The 16,502-nt window shown below is 35.7% G+C and overlaps 1 pseudogene; it reads right to left on the reverse strand.

The window, feature by feature from the left end:
• Positions 1–584: 584 nt before the first annotated feature.
• LOC131490813 (olfactory receptor 5V1-like) lies at positions 585–1,506 on the reverse strand (annotated as a pseudogene).
• Positions 1,507–16,502: the final 14,996 nt, after the last annotated feature.

The raw sequence follows: 16,502 nt of genomic DNA on the forward strand, positions 1-16,502 counted from the left end.
AACCATGTAATCTCTCTCTGAGTGGCTGTTTTGAGATACCTCAGAGTGCAAACAGAATTCAAGGGCAACAGCTTCAATAGAAACTGTTAGAAATGAAAACAATTAATTCTCTCATGTATTCATTAAAGTTATGGTAATCATCTTTTCCCAGCATACAATGAGAAGATTGGTTCTTATCTCTTTTGGGACATGTGCAAGTGAATTTCAGTACTAGATTTTTGTTAGGAATTGTGGGTATTGAATACTGGAGATATGCTAACAGTGAATTTCAGGTGGTCTTATCATACACACATAAAAATGGGTAACTATGTGTGGAGATGTGTTAACTAGCTTGACTATAGTAACTATTTCACTATGTATATGTCTATCAAATTATCATCTTGTACACCTTAAATACATATAATTTTTAAATGGTTTAAAAATTAATAAACATGGTATTTTAATAAAATAACTAAAAGGTTATACAAGTAAAAGTTATCAACAGGAAAAAAAGAAAGATGAAAGAAAGAAAGAAAGAAAGAAAGAAAGAAAGAAAGAAAGAAAGAATAAGGACTCTGCAGATGAAAAATGTTAATCTGATATTACTACAGAATATTACTATTACTACAGAATCTACCTTCTCCAGCCAGCTTCCTCAGGGCACCCTTGACCTCCTTGTTTCATAGGCTGTAGATGATGGAGTTCAACAAGGGGATTACAACACAGAAAAGCACAGAGACCAGGGTGTCCATATCTGGGCTGTAGCCTACATTGGGCTGTCATAGTTGAAGTCAGCTATCCCAAAGAACACTACCACCACAGTGAAGTGGGATGCACAGATAGAGAAGGCCTTGTTTTTGTCCTCAAGGAATCCTAAAGATGGCAGAGATAAGTATGTAAGACATTGCAGTAAACAGGCAAGGGCTCAAGCCAGTGGTGGTGCTGGCAACATGATGGAGCACAAACTCATCGAGAGAAGTGTCTGAGAAGAGCTCCAGGAGCAGTGGGATATCACAGAGAAAGCAGCTGATCTGGTTGAACCCACACAGAATGAATGTGACTGCCAGCACTGAGTATGTCACAGAATTCTCTAGTCCACCCAGCCAAGCTCCAGTCAACCAATGCACACAGACTTTTAGATCATGAGAAACAGATAGTGCAGAAGGTAGCAAATGGCTACATCGTGTTCATAAGTCATAGCAGCCACAAGATTTCCCCAGCACAGGTCACAGGAACATCTGGGAAAGGTAGCACTCATACGACATGGTCTTCTTCTCCTGGAATAATTTCACTAGCGTGACCAGAATGGTGATGGACAAGTAGCAGATGTCCAAGAAACTCAAGTTGCGAAGAATACAGTGGAATGTGGAGGAAATGACTGATTTTGATCACGGTGAATGTGAAAGCATTTCCCAGAAGAGTCATCAGATGAATGATCAAGAAGATCAAGACAAATAGCCCTTGTAATTCAGGATGGTTGGGATATCCTGGAATGATAATTATAGTGACCACAGTTTGATTTTCCATTTCTTTCAGTTCTTACTCAATTGAAATGAAAATTAGGAAAGAAATCAAAAAGACAATGAAATACAATGACAAACATTGGAAGAGCTAACTAACTTTTGAAAAAAGTGTTTATTTTTTTATTGAGGGAGAGAAAGAGTGACAGGCAGAGAGAGGCAGGCTCTGTGCTGCAGTGGAGCCCTATTTAGGGCTCGATCCCATGACCAATGAGATCATGACCTGAGCTGAAATCAAGAGTTGGACACTCAACTGACTGAGCCACCCAGGTACCCCAAAGCTAATAACTTTTACTCATCCTTTGTTTGGTGGATGAGATTGCATCTCTTCTAGATAGTGTAGCTCAATACTCTGACACTGAAATATTTGCATTCCCCCTCTCTGCTGTGATCTTTTGCCCTGTGTTTACTTGTCATGCCAATCACTAGTAACTATTAGCCTGTTAGGCTCCTTACCTGTAGGTCCATTATCTCTCTCTTTAATTTATATGTATCCTGTAAAACTTTTGTTAAAAGGAAGGAAGGAAGAAAGAAAGGGAGGGAGGGAGGAAGGAAGGAAAGAAGAAAGGAGGGAAGGAAGGAAGGGAGGAAGGAAAGAAGGAAGGAAGGAAATTCAGTCTTCAGCACTGACATTGAAAAACAACAGCTGATGAGTTAAATTAGAACCCAAATACTTTTCCTCCCAACCTCCCTCTTTCCTGGAAAGTAGCTGCAATAACAAATTCTAACTTACTACATGTGAAATAGTCTCCATGACCTTTGCCTCCCGGTGTAACTCACATGGATACATTATATTATGTGGCAGAAAGGATTTGTAGATATGATTAAGGTTGTTACTCACATGACTTTAATATGTGGAGATTTTTCAGGTGGGCCTAATCTAACCACACAAACCCTTAAAAGCAGAGCAGAAAATGAAGTCAGAAATTCAAATCACAAATAGGATTCCAGGTGTCATCAGTGGCTTGAAGATGAAGTGGGGAACATGTTAAGGAAGAGGTAACATTGGTCCTCAAATCACAAGAAACTAAATTTTGCTAATAACTTGAATAAACATGGAAGGGGAATCTTCCCCAAAATCTCTAAATAAGAACCCAGCTCAGCTGACACCTTGATTTCAGCTTGAGTCCTCCTCATGCTTTGCCTGGACTTCTGTGAGACAGAGGACCCATGGGAGCCATGCTGTGCCTGGACTTCTGACCCACAGAACCGTGAGATAATAAGCAAGCATTTAAACCACTAAGTTTGTGGTCATTTTTTACGGTGCCAATAGAAAATACATACATTGAACATCTCACTTCCCGTGTGAAATTTAGGATTGTCGGGGGCTAATTACGACAGACCACTAATCTAGAAGCCTCAGAAGTGATTTAATCCAATATACTCAAATCTGTGACCACCCTCCCTCTGTCTGCTCTTTTTACCTTTTTTCCTGTGGCTAGTTCTTACTGCCCCCCCCCAAAAAATTGATAAAGGGAACACAAAGGAAAAAGTCACTGTACACTGTTCAATTTCCTAGTCAGTAAGTAGCTCCAGTAAAAGGTTGGGAGAAAGACAAATTTGGAACTGTTGGGTAAGATATTTCTGGATGATTTTAGAATTTTAATTAGTGTCTTCCCATTCTGCTTTACCATGAACAACAAATGTTTGCTAGGCTGTGACATAACCATTGCAAATTCTAAGAAACTTGGAAGTTCATTAATTTGCATCTGAAATAATTTTCTTTGTGGATTGTCTTTAAATGAGGCTTTGTGTGCTCTGGCATCACCATTTTCCACAGAAACTGTTAAGCCGTCTCTTTTCCTTAACGTGAGCCGGTGGTCAGCAGCCAAATCCAGCACACCAACTTACTTCTATAAGTAAAATTTTATTGGCTTACAGCCACATCCACTCATTTATGTATCATCTATGGCTGCTTTTGTGCTACAATGGCAAAATTGAGTGGTTGAGAAATAGACCATATGGCTCACAAAACCTAAACTGGTTTCAGGCCCTTTATGAACAAGTTTGTCAGCCTCGGGTGTCAGTAGTTGGGTTTAGGAGTTTGACAGACATGGGTTTAAATCACAGTTTTGTCACTTGTTAACCTGGAACAACTTACTTAGCTACTATAAGCCTCAGTTTGTTCATGTTTAAGATGGGATAATGTCTGGATTATAGAGTTTTGGTTGAGATTAAAATAAGTAATAAATAACAGAGCAGTAAGCTACATACTGTCTCTCCATTATGCCAATGCACCCATTTCAAGTTCCCCTTTAAAAATGTTAATCCCCTTATCTTTCTCCAGATTGACTCAAATGACACCCTGTTTGCATCAAAAATGAAATGCTGTTTTCTATTTATTGACTTCCCTTCTCTAATCTTTTAATTTCACCGTCTCTACCAGCTCCACTTCTAAGCAACTGATATGTAATTAAATCCACCTATTTCTCTCCCATAAAACAAATACTCATGATTGTATCTGCTTTCTTTTCTCTTTTCATTTTTTGCTTTTTTTATAACTGCATTTCTGAACAGATATTCACAAGAATCCTTTGAGGGAGGCAGGTAGATTTGATTATCACGCTTTTTTATACAATATTTCTTCTGAAATTGGAAATTAAAAAGCCAAATATCATGTGAAGCTACACGCAACATGACAAGTGGTTGATAAAATTAGACCTAATGCCTCTAAACTCCTTCTAACAATATTCCCTAACTTCCAGTCAGAAACCTGGGATTCATCTTGAGGCCATCCCTTCCCTTATCACCTGCCTGTATCTAACTTTTCAGCCAAACTTTCCCCTTCACTCCTTCTCTCCTTCTCCCTCTTCCTCTCCTCCAAATCTGCGTATTTATTTCCGTCTCCAAGGCCGACCACATGAACACTCTCTACATGGCTGATTCCTTCTCTTTCTTTGGGCCTCAGCTAAAATGTCACTCTTCAGAGAATCCTTCTGACCTCCAATCTAGTATAGGTTTTTAAAAATCTCTTATATCATCCTATTATTTTCCTTCAAAGAATTTATAGTGACCTTTATTTACATATTTACTTACTCACTGAATGTCAGTTTCTCCCCAGTCAATAAGCCCTGAGTAAGCAAGGATCATGTCTGTTTTAAATACATTTTTTTTAAGATTTTATTTTTAAGTAATTTCCATACGCATGTGGCTTGAACCTACAACACCAAGATCAAGGGTTGTGCTCTACCCACTGAGCAAGCCAGGCACCACAAGGATCATGACTGTTTTATTCACCTCTATAATATCTCCTGGCCTATAACTGACACTCAAAAAGCATTTGTTTTATGAGTGCATTCATGACCAAGTTTACTAAAATAGAGAATGGACGTGATCATATTGCTTTAGCACCTTAAAATAAAGGTTCAGTTTGGGTAGTATAGATTTTTCTCACCTATCTAAATTTTTAAGTCACTCGAGCAGAAAGAAAGAACCATATTGAAAAAGCAGTGATAGAACATAAAAGTCTCACATTCACAATTGCTTCAACTAAATTACTCAGTTATCGAATCAATTCAGTCAAGAGAAAGTGCCTATATGTTGATGCAGCCTTGATTCATAAAATAATAATATTAACAACAACAACAGTAATGATAGCTCACATTTCTTGCATTTACTAAGTGCCAGGTACAGTTACTGTACTATGTACTTTACACACACTAATTCCCCTTAATTCTTTTTTTTAAAGTTTATTTACTTTTGAGAAAGAGACAGAGAGGCAGAGTGCAAGCAGGGGAGGGGCAGAGAGAGAGGGAGACACAGAATCGGAAGCAGGCTCCAGGTTCTGAGCTGTCAGTCAGCACAGAGCCCCATGTGGAGCTCAAACTCACAAAATGTGAGATCATGACCTGAGCTGAAGTCAGACGTTCAACCAACTCGGCCACCCAGGCGCCCCTCCTTTAATTCTTACAACATCTTTGAGAAGTAAAGATCATTATTATTCCCATTTTTCAGATGAACAAACTGAAGCTTAGAAAAGATAGGTAAATGCATAGTCATATAATTAATGAAACCACATATTGGCAAAGATCTGTAGCTCCAGAATCAATATTCAGCTCTACCACTAACTAGTCAAAGCATCTTCCTGTCTCTGAACATTAATTTTCTCATCTGTAAAATTAGAGGGCTGGAATAAGTGATTCCAGCTTTGAGATTTTGTGATGATATTTGGTATCTGCTTATTTCTGTCTTCTCCAAGATGAAACTGAATAACAACAAGGGTGAGAATGTCAGAGATCTCCCAGGGGTACAATTATTTATTTCTCTGGAGTATAAAGGTCTTCTTGGAGTATAAAGGTCAAGGATAGGATGAGGGTTTTAACCAATACGCTGATATGGTAAGCCAAATAATGCGTCCCCCCACCCCAGATGACTATGACCTAATCCTTGGATCCTGTGAATATGTTATGCTACATGGCCAAATAGACTTTGCAAATGAATTTAAGACTATGGGCTATAATATAGGGAGATTATCCTGGATTGTCTGGGTCAGCCAAATCTAATCACTTGAGCCCCTAAAAGCAGACAAATTTCTCCAGCTAGAGTGAAATGAGATGTAGCAGGAAAGAGGAGGCAGAGGGGAGAGTCAGAGAGACTCAAAGCTTGAGGGATCCAATCTACCTATGAAACTAGGGAATACAAACTAGGGGGTAGAGGCAGCCTGCATGAGAATGACCTCTGGATGGACACCCGGAAAGGAAACTGGGATTACATTCTAAAACCATATTGAATTCTGCCAATGATCAGAATAACCCTAGAAAGGGATTTTCCTGCAGAATCTTGAGAAAAGAACACAGCCCTGCTGACATCTTGATATCAGTCTTTTAAGACACTAAGTCAAGGAACCAGCCAAGTCATGTGGCACCCAGATTTATGACCTACAGAACTGTGAGATAATAAATTTGTGTTGTTTTAAGCTGCTAAATTTGTGGTAAGTTGTTATGGTTTCTCAGTTGGAGTGCTCAGAACCTACTCTTTATCATATATGTATGTTCACAGACCCAAATTTGAGTTTTAACTACACTCCCTACTGTGTTAACTTCTGAATGTTGTATTTGGATTGAAAGTTGATACTTAAATTCTCATTTTTTGTTGAGATATAATTGACATATAACATTATATTAGTTTCAGGTGTATGACATTATGACTTGATATTTGTATATATTGCAAAATAATCACCACAATAAGTCTATTTCACATCTGTCACTGTATATAGTTAACAATTTTTTTCTTGTGATGTGAACTTTCAAGTTCTATGCTGTTAGAAACTTTGAAATATACAATACAACATTATTAACTATAGTCAACATGCTGTACATTATCCCCAGGACTTATATATTTTATAATTGAAAGTTTGTACCTTTTGACTCCATTTACTCATTTCACCCACCCACCCCACTTGCCACCAACAATCTGTTCCCTGTATCTCTGAATTGTTTTGTTTTTGTCTTATTTTAGATTCCACATATAAGTGAGATCATATAGTGCTTGTTTTTCTTTGCCTGACTTCACTTAGCATCAAAAATCATCCACATTGTTGCGAATGGCAATATTTCCTTCTTTTTTATGTCTGAATATTACTCCATTGTGTGCATGTATATATATTTCTGTGAAAATGCCACTGGAATTTTGATAGGGATGCAATGAATCTATAGATTGATGTGGGTAGTATGGACATTATAAATTATTCATTCTTCCAGTTCATGAGCATGGAATATCTTTCCATTTACTTGTGTCTTCTTTAATTTTTTTCATCAATGTCTTATAATTTTCAGAGTACAGTTCTTTCACTTATTGATTCACTAAATTGATCCCTAAGTATTTTCATTCTTTTTGATGCAGTTATAAACAGGATAGTTTTTTTTAATTTCTCTTTCTGATAGTTCATTAATAGTGTATAGAAATGCAACAGATTTTTGTATACTGATTTTTATTTTGTAACTTTACAGAATTTGTTTATTAGTTCCAACAGGTTTTTGGTGGAATTGTTAGGGTTTCTTACACATAATATCATGTCATTTGCAAATAGTGACCGCTTTGCATCTTCCTTACCAATCTGGATGGCTTTTATTTCTCTTTTTTGCCTAATTACTGTCTAGGACTTCCAAAGTTTTGATGGATAGAAGTGGAGTAGGCATTCGTGTCTTGTTCCTGATGCTTTTCAGCATTAAGTATGATGTTATCTGTGAATTTGTCATATATGGCCTTTATTATGCTAAGGTACATTCCCTCTATACCCACTTTGTTGAGAATTTTTACCATAAATGAATATTGAATTTTGTCAAGTGGTTTTTTTTTTTTTGCATCTATTGGGATGATCATACGATTTTTATTCTTCATTTTGTTAATGTGTTGTATCACATCAATTGACCTATGGATATTGAACCATCCTTACATCCCTGAAATAAATTCCACTTGATTACAGTATATGATCCTTTTGATGTGTTGTTGAATTCAGTTTGCTAATATTTGGTTGAAGATTTTTGCATCTATGCTCATTAAAGATATTGGCCTATAATTTCCTTTTCTTAAGGTGTCATTTTCTGGTTTTGGTATCAGGTAATGCTGGCCTTGTAAAATGAATGTGAAACTATTCCCCCTTTTTCTATTTTTTGGAAGAGTTTAAGAAGGATGGTATTAATTATTCTATGAAAGTTTGGTAGAATTCACCAGTGAAGCTGTCTGTTCCTAGACTTTTGTTTCTCGGGAGGTTTTTTATTGGTGATTTAATCTTCTTACTAGTAATTGGTCTATTCAGATTTTTTTATTTTTTCATGATTTATTCTTCATATATCATATGTTCCCAGGAATTTACACATTTCTTCTGTGTTATCCAGTTTGTTGGCATGTAACTATTCATAGGAGTTTCTTATAATCCTTTTTATTTTTGTGCCTTTTGTCTTTAAATTCTCATTTAATCTAAATAGTAACAAAATAAGTTCCTAGCCCTCTTGTACTCCCTAATATCAGCCCAGGTGTCAACTGTGCATTTTAAGAATCAGATTTTTGTACTTCTGCTTCCAGCCATGACACAATACTATAACCAGATTTGCCCTTCTGTCTTACCAACTGGGCAAAATTAAAGGAAAAAAGAGGTTTCAGATATTGAACAGCAGGTAGTATGGGATGGAGAACACTGAGAGAAGGGAAACAAATGAGGCAAACCCTGTGAATGCCTTAGTTCCCTTCATTCAGAAAGTTTCCATGCCACAGCACAAGGAAAGAGCACAAAAGTAGAGCTCGGTGATTCCATGCATTAATGAGACAAAATTCAGAGTTCAAGGAGACCAAGGTACCTAGCATTTATGTGGCAAAGTCTTGAAGAGGAAAGAGATGCACACATATGGAGAAATCTAGAGAGCCACAGAAGATTCCCCTAAACTCTTTAGCAGAATGTTCATTAGCACATGACAGCCAAAGGAAAGATCATTAGAGACGATCAGGTAGAATAAGATCCAGAGCTCACAGAGGGCTAGGATAAACTTGGATTTTTGGTTTGTGTTCTCACCACTCAGAATATAAATAACTTTTATCACACACAGAGTCATCAGATGGGTACCACTTTAGTAAAGAGACAAAACTAGCACTAGACAAGAGGGTATTCTGAACCCAGCTTACAAAAATTAATAGCTAGTATTAAAAGGATCAAATTATTTCTAAGCAACTATGTCTAAGCACAAATTTCAAAAACACTTAACGTAATACAGCTGACCCTCCAACAATGTGGGGGTTGGGTGCTAACCTCCCATATATTTGAAAATCCACATATAACATTTGACTCCCCCAAAACTTAACTACTGTTGGCTGGAAGCCTTCATAATAACATAACATCACATATTTTGCATGTTATATGTATTATATATTGTACATATAAATTGTACATTTATGATATATAATATATATTGTATTCTCATAATAAAGTAACTAGAAAAAAGACTTATTAAAAATCTTAAGAGAAAATACATTTACAGTACTGTATTGTATCCAAAACAAAATCTGTGTGTAAGTGGGCCTGCACAGTTCAAACCCATGTTGTTCAAAGGTCAACTGCACTAAAAAAGTCTTCAATCACCTATGTAAAATTTACCACATCAGGCATCAAAAGTATCAGACATACAAGGTCAGGACACTCAACTTATATTAAGAAGAAAAAATTAGGGGTGCTTGGGTGTCTCGGTCAGTTGCGTATTGGGCTCTTGGTTTTGGCTCAGGTCATGATCCCAGGATTGTAGGATTAAGCCCCACATCAGCCTCCATGCTGAGCATGGAACCTGCTTGGGATTCTCTCTCTCTCTCCCCCCACTTTTCTCAAATAAAAATAATTTTTTTAAGGAAAAAATCAATAACTGAAAATAGACTCAGAAATTACACAGTAATAGACTTATCAGACAACGACATTAAAACAGCTATTATAAGTAGTGTTATTTTCAAGAAGGCAGAGGAAACCATGCACATGATAAGAAGAGACAAGGAAAAAAATGTATGTATTTGATATATTTAAAAATTAAAATTTAATAAAATTAAAAAATTAAAATTTATAACTTTCCACTTGGGGCAGGCAATGGTGCAACTTTGCCTTCAGTTGTCCCAAAATCCAAGTTTATCCAACACCAGCTGCCTCCTCCATGCTGCCTAAGTTCGACCCAAATGAATTCAAAGTCGTTTACCTAAGGTGCACCAATGGGAGGTTGGTGCCACCACTGCCCTGGCCCTAAAGATTGGCTCCCTCTGTCTGTCTCCAAAAAAGGTTGGTGATGAGATTGCCCAAGGCAACTGGCAATTGGAAAAGTCTGAGGATTACAGTGAAACTGCCCATTCAGAATAGACAAGCCCAGATTGAAGTGGTACCTTCTGCTCCCAACCTGTCAAAGCCCTCAAGGAACTGACAAAAAAAAAAAAAAAAAAAAAAAAAAACAGAAAAAAGCAGAAAAACATTAAGCACAGTGGAAAACTAATATATACACATATAAGAAGCTCAATAAACTCTAATGAAAATAAACTGAAAAACATTCATACCTAGATATATCATTGTAAAACTGTTGAAAAACAAAGACAAAGAGAAAAATCTTTAGATTGTTTTGACTATAGTTGACACACAATGTTACATTAGTTTCAGGTATGCAGCATAGTGATTTGACAAGTTTATACATTATGCTATGCTCACCATTAAGCATAGCTATAATCTGTCACCAGACAATATTATTACAATATTATTGACTATATTCTTTATGCTTTGCCTTTTATTCCCATGACTTAATCATTTCATAACTGAAAGCCTGTATCTCCCACTCTTCTTCACTCATTTTGCCCATCCCCCACCCCCTACCCCTCTGTCAATTATCAGTTTGTTCTCTGTATTTATAGGTCTGATTCTACTTTTTGTTTGTTTATTCACTTCTTTTTTAGATTCCACATATGAGTGAAATCATATGGTATTGTTTTTCTCAGTCTGACTTATTTCACTTAGTATAATACCCTCTGGGTCCATCCATGTTGTTGCAAAAGGTAAGATCCCATCCTTTTTTATGACTGCATAATATTCCAATGTGTGTGTGCGTGTGTGTGTGTGTGTGTACACACATATAACATCTTCCTTATCCATTTGTCTATAAATGAGTAATATCTTGGCTATTGTAAATAATGCTGCAATAAACATAGAGGTTCATATATCTTTTCAAATTAGTGTTTTTGTTCTCCTTGGGGAAATATTCAGTAGTGGAATTATTGAATCATCTGGTATTTCTATGTTTAATTTTTTGAGGAATCTCCATACTGTTTTCTACAATGGCTGGACCAATTTACATTCCCACCAATAGTGTATGAGGGTTCCTTTTCCTCCACGTTCTTGCCAACACTTGCTATTTCTTGTATTTTTGATACTAGTCATTCTGACAGGTGTAAAGTGATATCTCTTATGGTTTTGATTTGCATTAGTGATATTGAGCATCTTTCCATATGTCTGTTGTCCATCTGTATGCCTTCAACAAAGAGAAAATCTTAAAAGTGGCAAAAGAAAATAATGTAACACATACAAGGGATCATGAGTAAGATTAATAGCTGACTTTTCACCAGAAACTATAAAGGCAGAAAGGCAGTGGGATAACATATTCAAGGTGCTGAAAAATGTTAATGAATAATTCTATATTCATAAGAAAGAATATCTCCTTCAGAATGAAACATACAGGGATTTTGCTTCAAAAGATGAAGCATAAATAATTTTCCCCTATGCCTTCCATTAAGTAGAGCTGAAAGCCATGGACATTTTTCTGTGCATGTATTCTATTTTATTTTACTTTATTTTACTTTAATTCCAGTGTAGTTAGCATACAGTGTTATATTCGTTTCAGGTGTACAATATAGTTCCATATATTACTCAGTGCTCATCAGGATAAGTATACTCTTAATCCCCTTCACTTATTTCACCCATTCCCCCACCCACCCACCCCCTCTGGTAACCATCTAATTGTTCTGTATAGTTAAGAGTCTGGTTTTGGCTCGTCTCTTTTTGTTGTTGTAGTTGGCTGTTTTCTTTCTTAAATTCCACATATGAGTGAAATCATATGGTATTTGTGTTTCTCTGACTGGCTTATTTCACTTAGCATTGTACTCTCTATATCCATCCATGTTGTTGCAAATGGGAAGACTTTTTTATGGCTGAATAATATTCCACTGTATATACATACCTGAACATTTATATTAGAAAACACAAAAAAACTTTAAAAGGTGGAGAGAAGAAGGCAAACTGGCTAGGAATCTTGAGACCTGAGGAAATGTGTGACAGTAAATTCTCTGGGTTCTAATTTTGTTTTACATATATGTGAGACTAAGTGCTGGCAACCCAGAAATACTAATGGGTACAGACAAAAACAAAACAAAACAAAACTTGCTCTCTCCAGTCTAAGGACCAGAAAAAGTGCAGCATATGAAGGCAGAAAATTTTGAAATAATAATTGTTCTACTTTAGCTAAACATTACAGAAAAAAAAAAACTATAGCTCAACACCACACCTATTATCAAAGGCAAAGTGGGAAGAATAGAATTGCAAACTGTCTGGTTGCAACCTATAAAGGTGCAACCCTATTCCCTACAGTATCAGTAAAGACAAGGTGGGGAGCTTGAATTTCACCTCCCACTCAAAGGTAATAAAGAGCCCTTCCCCTCCTTGCTTGGTCAGTGTTAGGGAATGCCAAGTGGAGAGTTAGAACTTTTACCAGCACACAAGACTACCCACTGCAGTGTCAGTGAAGTCCATGTGAGGAGCAGTAGGGAGTCATGCCTGACTCTCCCAGCCATGGTGGTATCAGTGGAGGCCTAGTTGGAAGCCAGATTTCTCACTCCTCCCCAGACATAGAAGATCCCCCTACCCACCACCAGGTGCCAATAGAAGCCAAGTGGAAAACCTAGACTTCCACCCCCTCCTGGCTGTCATGAGGTAGCACTCTGCCTCTGCAAGGGTGGTGTACAAGGAGTCATGTGGAAACAGAGGTTTAAATAAGATCTAGATTTTCATAACAATATTCAAATGTTCAGATTCCAATAAGAAATTCACTTATCATACCCCAAACCAGGAAGACCTCAACTTTAATTAGACAAGGCAATCAATAAACACTGACACCAAGATGACACATAATATGTTAAAATCTGACAAGGATTTTAAAGAAACCATCATAAAACTGCCTCACAAAGCAATTACAAAACACCTAAAACAAACGGGGGTGGGGAGAATCTCCGCAAAACAAGAAGATACATAAAAAAAGTAACGAAAATTTTTGAACCAAAAAATACAACCAAAATTCAATATGCAATTATGAGTACAATAGCTGAATGGAGGTGACAGAGGAAATAATAAATAAAATCATATAAATCAATTGTACAAATAAAATCATATAAATCAATTAATCTTAACAATGGAAAGAAAATAGACTTAAAGACTTAATAGAACCTAAGGGAACTGTGTGGTTATAACAGAAGTTATGTATATATAATATAATACCTAGATAACCACTAAAAATGTTATACAAAGAAATGTACTCAGAATTTATAGTACTTATAGATAAATATAGATATTTATAGTCAAAATGGAATTTTTTAAATGTTCAAGCAACCCATTAGAAGGCAGGGGAAAACACTCCAGGAAAGTGAACCACAGAGAGAGGAAATAGAAAATAAAAAATAAAATAACAGACTTAATTCCCAATATATCAATATGTATATTAAATTTAAATGGCTTAAATATATCAATAGAAGACAGAGATTGGTACAGTGAATTAAAAAACACATGGCCCAATTATGTGTCTATAAGAAACTCACATTAAATATAACAATGAAGGTATGTTGAAAGTAAAAAAATGAAAATAAAAATACTATGTCAATATTAATTTGCAAGAGTCAACAGGAATGGATATATATTAGATTTCAGAGCAAAAAAATACCAGTAATTGAGAGAGACATTATATCATGATAAGAAACAATCCACTGGAATGATCAAGTAATTCTAAGTGTGCATGAACCAAAACACAGAGCTTTGAAATATGCTAAACAATGCTGATAGAACTAAAACGAGAAATAAACAAATCCACAATTATAGTGAAAGACTTCAAAGTTTGTCTCTCAATAATTGATAGAACAACTAGACAGAATATCAGCATAGGTATTAAAGAACTCAACAGTGTCATCAAACTTTAGGATCTAATGTTCATTCACAGAACACTCCATTCAACAACAACATATACCATCTTCTTTTCAAGTGCCCACAGAGCATATACACCAGGATAGACTATAAAACAAATGTTATTACACTTATAACAATTGCAATCATACAGAGTATATTCTCTCTCCACAATGGAATCACACCAGAAATGAAAAACAGAAAGATAATAGTAAAGTCTCCAAACTCTGGGAAACCAAACAACACACTTCTGAATAGTCCATGAGTAAAAGAAGTGTCAAAAGAAATTAATAAATATATTTAATGGAATGAAAATAAAAATACAACATATCAAACTTTCTGGGAAGCATCTAAAGCAGTGCTGAGGAACTGTTTAAAATTATTAATCTAAACTCCTAACACACACAGACACACACACACACACACCCCAAAAAATAGGGGAAAAAACATAAAAAGAAGAGTAAAATAAACCCTAATCAAGGAGGAGGAAATAAATAATGAAGATCAGAGCAAACATCAACAAAATCGAAAACAGGAAATAGTAGATAAAAATCTAAAAAAATCCAGTTCAACTTATCAATCAAAAGATTGATAAAATTGACAAACTTAATAAGACTTACAAAGAAAGAAGACACAAATTATCAAAATCAACAGTGTAACAGGGGATATCATTACAGAGCCTGTATTGTTATTACAACTCTTTTGAATATATAATTATTTCAAAATAATAAATTAAGGAGAAATAAAGACATTCACAGATAAAGCAGAGATAATTTGTCATAAGCAGTCCTGTCCTACAAAACATACTAAAGGGAGTCCTACAGGATTAAAGGAAAGGACACTAGAGAGTAATTCAAATCCATATAAGAAACAAAGTGTAACATTAAAGGTAACTGAACAAGTAAATACAGAAGACATTATAATACATAGTTTAAATTCTTCTCCTGATTTAAAAGACTACTATATAAAATAATAACTACAAATCTGTGTTAATAAGCTCATAATAGAAAGGTAAGGGAGTTATACTGGAGTGAAGTTTCTCTCTGTCACTGAAATGAAGTTAGTACTAATCTGAACTAGTTTGATTTAGATTAAGATGCATACTGAAATCTCCATAGAAACACTGAGAAAATAACTTCAAAATACATAGTAAAAAAAGTCAAGCATATGGGAAATCTCATACTTCCCATTCAATTTTTCCATGAACCTAAAACTTTTCTGAAAAACAAAGTCTGTTTTTAAAAAAGCAAGTCACCAAAACAAAACAAAAAAAGCAGTAAAGGAATTTATTTATTTATTTTTTTGGGGGGACAGAGAGAGACAGAGCATGAACGGGGGAGGGGCAGAGAGAGAGGGAGACACAGAATCGGAAACAGGCTCCAGGCTCTGAGCCATCAGCCCAGAGCCTGAGGCGGGGCTCGAACCCACGGACCGCGAGATCGTGACCCGCTGAAGTCGGACGCTTAACCGCCGCGCCACCCAGGCGCCCCAGCAATAAAGGAATTTAAATGGTATACTTGAAAACACCTATTTAACACATAAAATGGAGAAACAAAAAATACATAAAATACATCGAAAGCAAAGAATCAAATGGAAAATGTAAATCCTGCCATTTCAATTATTACATTAAGTATAAACGGATTAAACACTCCAAATAAAAACAGGATCTAATTTTAAAGATACACTAGACTTAAAAATAGCATCCAACTTTAAAGAAACACTTTTGATTCAAAAACACAAATAGGTTAAAGTACAAGGATGGAAAAATTCATGCAAACAGTAACAAAAAGAGCTGGAATGATTATAATAATACCAGGAAAAATAGACTTTAAGGTAAAAAAAAAAAAAAGCCCACTTGAAACAAGACACATTTTATAATGATATAAAGTTCAATTCAGAGGTAAACTACAATAATTGTACATATGTATATAAAAACAATGCCCCCAAAATATATTTAAGAAAAACCGAGAAAGTTGAAGTGAGAAATAGATAATACAATAATATTTGGAGACTTCAATATTGCACTCTCAATGAAAAACTGGACAGAAAACCAGCAAAGATACAAAATATTCTAATTACACTTTCAACCAACTTGACCTAACAGATATCTATGTAACTCTTCATCCAATGGCAGTAGACTATACATTCTTTTCAATGCACATGGAATTTTCTCCAGTATAGAGCACATACTACCCCATAAAGCAATAATACATTTAAAAGAATTGAAGGTATGTTGTTCCTATGAGGTATGTTTCCTGACCACAATGGAATTAAATTAGAAATCACAAAAGAGGGGCATCTGGCTGGCTCATTCAGTACAGCAGCTGACTCTTGAT

Source organism: Neofelis nebulosa, chromosome 2 (assembly GCF_028018385.1).
Source record: "Neofelis nebulosa isolate mNeoNeb1 chromosome 2, mNeoNeb1.pri, whole genome shotgun sequence".
Taxonomy (NCBI): domain Eukaryota; kingdom Metazoa; phylum Chordata; class Mammalia; order Carnivora; family Felidae; genus Neofelis; species Neofelis nebulosa.